Source organism: Asparagus officinalis, chromosome 5, assembly GCF_001876935.1.
Source record: "Asparagus officinalis chromosome 5, Aspof.V1, whole genome shotgun sequence".
NCBI lineage: Eukaryota > Viridiplantae > Streptophyta > Magnoliopsida > Asparagales > Asparagaceae > Asparagus > Asparagus officinalis.
This window is the reverse complement of record NC_033798.1, coordinates 35574128-35581153: the sequence shown is the minus strand read 5'-3', so window position 1 is coordinate 35581153 and position 7026 is coordinate 35574128.

Sequence of the window (7026 nt, the reverse complement as noted above, 5' to 3'; positions counted from 1 at the left end):
AAATCTAAGCTTAATCGCATCTTTGGTTAATTAAATGGAATAAATCTAAGCTTAATCGCATCTTTGGTTAATTCTCTCATTTTAATCATAATACATACTTCCTCAAATTCCGAAATAAAACTTTGGTTAATTCTCTCATTTTAATCATAATACATACTTCCTCAAATTCCGAAATAAAAATATATGCATATTCTTTTTCATTACCAAGGAATTTGGGAAGCATGTTTATGTATTACGGTCTAAGCTCAAAATTTATTCCATTTGTTTCGGGGAGCCTAATGCACGAAAGGATTACATTCCTAATGGGATAGCACATATCATGAAGAACGAGTGGATTAGGATGCTCCATTTCTATGATTGGTTCAAAGCGAATTAATCGATGTGTATTATCCCTAATCCACTGTTGCATACACCAGAATATATCTTTTTATTTTTATTTTTAATTTTTTTAAGAAAAGAAAAAAAATTAGTTTTTTTATGAGAAGAAAAGGATAAAGAAAAATCTTAACTAAAACAAATCAAAACAGAAGAAAAGGATAAAGAAAAATCTTAACTAAAACAAATCAAAACAATCACTTTTCAATCAACTCTAATTCTAGGGTTTAGCCTAACTCAACTAGACTAGCTCCTAACCAAAAACTCCTACAGTGAAAAGATAAAAGTTTTACTCAGGTTGTTAGCCAGGTAAGGATAGTACTAGAGGGTGATCAGAGATCAATTAAGTACCTTGTTCCTTACGGAGCGTTTTACGCAACCCCTAAACCTTGTCTTAGACACCAACTAATCTGAGAAAACTTAAACCGGTTCACTTAAGGATTTCTTATTCCTTATTGAGCTCGAATCCTTACGGGCCAACGTCTAATGAGCTTTATTACGCTTGGGTTTGTGAAGTGATGAATTAGTGATTTTTGGGCTAAGGAAATGGTGATGAAATCCCTCACCTTATCTTGATTATGGGGTTTTGCCCTTAAAAATATTTTTAAGTGTGTGTCAAATCAAGATGCTCAAATCACTTGGTGAATTCCTACTATCAATATGAAATGCAACCCTATGAATTAAAAGCAACTAAAAAGGATGGAAAAGAAAAATCTTTTTTTTAATTAGGGTTAACAATCAAACAAATGAGAAGGGGGGATTTGTTTGAATTTATTATCTTGTTAGTAAATGTCAAAGTGGAGGATGAATTTTATTATGGTCAACAAAAAATAAAATCTCTTTTTTTTTAAGTCCTAATTGTCTCTAATTGTGAAGAAGTAGCTAAAGGGTGGAATTAAAAACTAGAAAGAGGACTTACCCGAAAGCAAATGTTTAAATCCTAGCTCTCCAATCCGCGATCTTCAAGCTCCAAGCGTTTCCTTCACAAAAAACACACAAGTTAATGAACCAAAATAATTAAAACCTACTTAAGCACATTCCCGAAGTTTTGTTTTCTAACAACCAATTCTTCTGTGAAGTTCTGAAAATTTGGTTGTTGATTATTCTCCAAGAATCTAAGTTCATCAAGAAAGAGTTCTTCAAAATTTAATTCAAAGCAGCAAATGTTTAACACAGTTTTATTATTCTCAAGGACCTGATCTGCTTCTTCTAAAAACTCTAACTCTTCATCAAAAATTTCCTCAAAACTTAAATCACACTCTTCTTCTTCTTCTTCTTCTTCTGATCTTTCCTGAATGTAGTTTATTTCTAGAGGCTGATTATTTGGTTGGTCCCCTGGATTAAAAATGTTGAGATCAGCAGTCAAATTCCCAAAGGACAGCTTCATTTGACCAGTTCTACAGTTGATGAGAGCATTAGAAGTGGCTAAGAACGGTCGTCCTAAGATGACAGGTGTCTGTCCTTTGGGATTGGAAACAGGCTGTGTTTCCAAGACTACAAAATCTACTGGAAAAATAAAATCTCCAACCTTAATCAGAACATCCTCTAACTCACCCATAGGGACCTTGACAGATCTATCAGCCAACTGTAAGGTGCATTTGGTTGGGTTCAGTACACCTAGACCCAATTGCTGATAGACTGAATATGGAAGCAAATTGACACTGGCCCCTAAGTCTAAAAGCGCCTTATCAATGTGAGTATTACCAATGATACATGAAATGATGGGGGAACCTGGATCTTTACGTTTCAAAGGTATGGGATTTGACAGCATTTCACTGATATTGGCGGCTAAAAAGACTTTCTTTGGGACATTTATTCTCCTCTTCTTAGTGCACAATTCTTTTAAAAATTTAGCATAAGATGGAATTTGTTCAATTACATCTAAGAGAGGAATGTTGACCTTAACCTGCTTGAATGTCTCTAGGATTTTCTCCTCCTGAGGAGAGTGTTTCCTAGACCTGAGTCTATCTGGAAAGGGAGCAACCGGTCTAAATCTATCAAAAGCAGGCTCAGGTTCGGGTTCAGGTTCTTGGTCATCTGAGGGGAGTGATTGTTGAATAGATTCATCAGAAGGAGAAGGAGAAGGAATTTGTACAGGATCAAGAGTTTGACTTGGCGGAGTTCTCACTTGATTATCGACCTGTCTACCTGACCGAAGTGAATGGATTGCATTCACTTGAGCTTCATAGGATGAACTGCATCCTGTGTTATTAGGGTTGACCACGGGTTGACTCGGAAATTTTCCTTTCTCTCTTTCACTCACGGCACTAGCTAGTTGACCAAGTTGGGATTCTAATCTAGCTATAGCTTGAGTGTTGGAGTTGAGCATTTGTCCGGTTGATTGCATGAAGGAATTCAACGTGCTAGATGTTTGAGTCAACATATTCGTGGTTTGAGTAGAGGCCTTAATTATGGTTTCTAAACCCCTTTCCAAGACATTGAGACGTTTATCTTGATCTGGATTGTGAGGAGTTTGAATTACAGCTTGATGAGGAGGAGACTGATTTTGATACGGCAGATTGGGTTGTTGAAATTGTGAATGAGAATTGAATGGAACTGTGTTTCCCCTAGGAAAATGTTGGGTCGAAGCGGGAGTGAAATTTTGAGTTCCGGGAGAATTTCCTAGATTCCATGCAAAGTTGGGATGATTTCTCCAACCTGGATTGTAGGTTGGAGAAAATGGATCATTTCTAGGGTGCTGGAATGCAGCGTTCATCTGTTCTATTGCGTTGTTATTTCCTAGGAGAGGGCATTCCTCTGAAACGTGGGTAGGAGACTGACAATTATGACATCCTGGGAAAGAAACATGATTGAGTTGAGCTGGAGCTCGTTCCTTAATTTCTAAGGCTTCTAACCTCCGCAGAATTGTCGCCATCTTCGCTTCAGAAGCAATGTTTGACTCCAAGGAAAGACCACTAGACTTAGAATGGGGAACTGATGAAACCCTGTCATCGCACTGTTCCCATTGCATTGTTTTTTCAGAAAGACTCTCCAAAAACTCCCAAGCTTCATCAGCATTTTTCCTCATAAAATCCCCGTGGCACATTGATTCTAAGGAAGTTTTTGCAGAATAATCTAATCCCTCATAAATTATTTGGCACAATCGCCATTTCTCTAAACCGTGATGAGGACATTGGATGAGAAGATCTTTAAATCGGTCAAAATACTTCCAAAAAGGTTCTCCCGGGATAATTTTAAAGTTTTGAATGCTGTTCCTAAGCTTTACCGTTTTATGAATAGGAAAAAATTTCTTAAGAAAAACGGTGACAAATTCATCCCAAGTTGAGATGGAATTTGTTGGTAAGCTGTACAGCCATTTTTTAGCTTTATCCTTAAGAGCAAATGGAATAAATCTAAGCTTAACCGCATCTTCATTTAATTCTCTCATTTTAATCATAATACACACTTCCTCAAATTCCGAAATAAAAATATATGCGTCTTCTGTTTCATTACCAAGGAATTTGGGAAGCATGTTTATGTATTGCGGTCTAAGCTCAAAACTTATTCCATTTGTTTCGGGGAGCCTAATGCATGAGGGGATTGCATTCCTAATGGGATAGCACATATCATGAAGAACGGGTGGATTAGGATGCTCCATTTCTATGATTGGTTCAAAGCGAATTAATCGATGTGTATTATCCCTAATCCACTGTTGCATACACCAAAATATTTCTTTTTATTTTTTTTCTTAAATTAGTTTTTTTTTTGAGAAGATAAAGAAAAAGAAAAATCCTAACTGAAACAAATCAAAACAATCACTTTTCAATCAACTCTAATTCTAGGGTTTAGCCTAACTCAACTAGACCAGCTCCTAACCAAAAACTCCTACAGTGAAAAGATCAAAGTTTTACCCAGGTAGTTAGCCAGGTAAGGATAGTACTAGAGGGTGATCAAAGATCAATTAAGTACCTCTTTCCTTGCGGAGCGCTTTACGCAACCCCTAAACCTTGCCTTAGACACCAACTAATCCAAGAAAACTTAAACCGGTTCACTTAAGGATTCTTTGTTCCTTATTGAGCTCGAATCCTTAGGGGCCAACGTCTAATGAGTTTTTATTAGGCTTGGGTGGTGTAGTGAGGAATTAGTGATTTTTGGGCTAAGGAAAGGGTGATGAAATCTCTCACCTTATCTTGATTATGGGTTTTTTGCCCTTAAAGATATTTTTAAGTGTGTGTCAAATCAAGATGCTCAAATCACTTGGTGAATTCACTATCAATATGAAATGCAACCCTATGAATTAAAAGCAACTAAAAAGGATGGAAAAGAAAAATCTTTTTTTTAATTAGGGTTAACAATCAAACAAATGAGAAGGGGGGATTTGTTTGAATTTATTATCTTGTTAGTAAATGTCAAAGTGGAGGATAAATTTTATTATGGTTAAAAAAAAATCCTTTTTTTTAAAGTCCTAATTGTCTCTAATTGTGAAGAAGTAGCTAAAGGGTAGAATTAAAAACTAGAAAGAGGACTTACCTGAAAGCAAATCTTCAAATCCTAGCTCTCCAATCCGCGATCTTCAAGCTCCAAGCGTTTCCTTCACAAAAAACACACAAGTTAATGAACCAAAATAATTAAAACCTACTTAAGCACCTTCCCCGGTAACAGTGCCAAAAACTTGATGCGGCATAATTATGTACCAAAAATGTTGCAAGTGCACAACCGTGTCAAGTTATAGTATAAAGATATCGATCCACGAGGAAGGTGTGTTTTGTAGGAGAAAATATAAAATCGGTTCTTATGTTGTGTGCGTGACAAATAGGAGTGATGAGTGAATGTGATTGTGGAGAGATAATGAGAGTGAACATGATAGTGTGTAAATCAATGTTTTTGAGAGTGGATGTGAGTAAAAAATAAATGTGATCAACAAGGCAAGAAGGAAGAATGAATAAAATCGAGAAATAAATAAAAAAATCAAGAATGTAAAGATAGAGGATTCAATTAAAGATACGGGTAATCTAGAATTGAATCCACTTCTTAAAAAAGGTGATTCCCTAGAGGGTTCTAGCCTAAAGGCGAATCAAAGAAAGTGAAAATAAGCAAAAAGAAAAACTAAACCCAAGAGGGTTCTAGCCTCAAGGTGAATAGTGTAAAAAATTAAAATCTAACTACATATTAAATTGTAAAATCTAAACTATAAAATAAATTGCAAAAATGCAAGAAAATAAATCTACTCTATAAGCATGAAATAAATCTAATCCAAGAGCATAAAATAAATCTAAGGCAAGAGGGTTCTAGCCTCTTGGCTATTTAAACAAGAAAATAAAATCTACTACAAGCATAGAAATAAATCTAAACTAATAAGCAATAAAAAAGAAATAAGAAAAACAAACCTTCAAATTAATCTACCTCTAAATAATTCTTCATCTCCATCTTCATCATCCAACAAAGAGAAGAAATATTTAAAGTGGTGAAAAAAATTATTATTATTAATTGTAACAAAAAGTTACAAATTTGAAAGGTCTTCTCAATTAAGAGTAGCCCTCCTCTCCAAAAGGAGTTACAAAAATTTTCACACCTCTAACCCCTCACTCTCTACCCCTATTTATAGTAATCTTCAATGAATATGAACCATTGGATTTGTCTTGAGACCCAAGCAAAGCAATCTTCCCCTTTTAATTTGCTTTTTGTTCTTCTCTAGCCCAACATAGGAGGCCCATATGATTCATTTGATTTTCAAAAGAAAAACAAAATCCAATTGCAGCAGCAGGTCCGGCCCATATGAGATTCAAAATTAAAAACCAAGTCTTTACAATCAAGTCCGGTCTTGATTGATCCAATTCTGCAGCAAACAAGTCCACTGCATTTCAACATTAAATCCCAGCCCATTCAAACACTGATTTTCAAAGTTAAAATTCAAGTCCGGTCTTGAGCTCATTGGTTTTCGGCCTATTGATGTTTGCCTTTGGTTTTTCAAAATAGAGAATGAAAGCTGCGGCCCATTCACATGATTGATGCAGCAAATTAAATCAAGTCCAATTCATTTATCTGCAGCAACCAATGATTTTTTCAAATCCACATCTCCAGCAGCCAACAAGCAGGTCCGGTCCACATTCTTTGAGTTCATCTTTGGGCCTTCAAGCTAAATTCGGTCCAATGCATGGTTGTAACCAAATTTTTGATTTGCTTTGGGCTTTCAAATTCTTTTCCTCTTTTAAGCTTTTGCTTCATGGGCTTCTAAAATGCTACAAAATAGAGAAGAGAGATTTTTGAGGGGTTTTTACATTTAATAATATTTATTTATATTTTCATTCAATTATGTGCAAACTAATCTAACAACAATTATTAATGGTATATTTATTCATGTAAAATAGATAATGAGGGTATAAAATTATAATAAAATATGATTTATCAAATACCCCCACACCTAAACTTTTGCTAGTCCTCTAGCAAAGAAAATAAAAAGAAAATCCTAACTCATTTTTACAGGAATCGCGGTTGTATTTAGCGCATACAACAAGCCTTTAAACCCCTAGGTTACCCTAGTGGACGAGTTGTAGTCTCGTGAGGGTTTGCAGTAAATATACCCACAAAATTCGGTCAACTTGCCAAGTTAAATAAGCTAGTAAATAACTAAATTCACTTGATAACTCTTAGATAATCTAATTGGAGCCAGTTATCACTCAAGAAGACATTTTTATATATAACTCTAAGGTA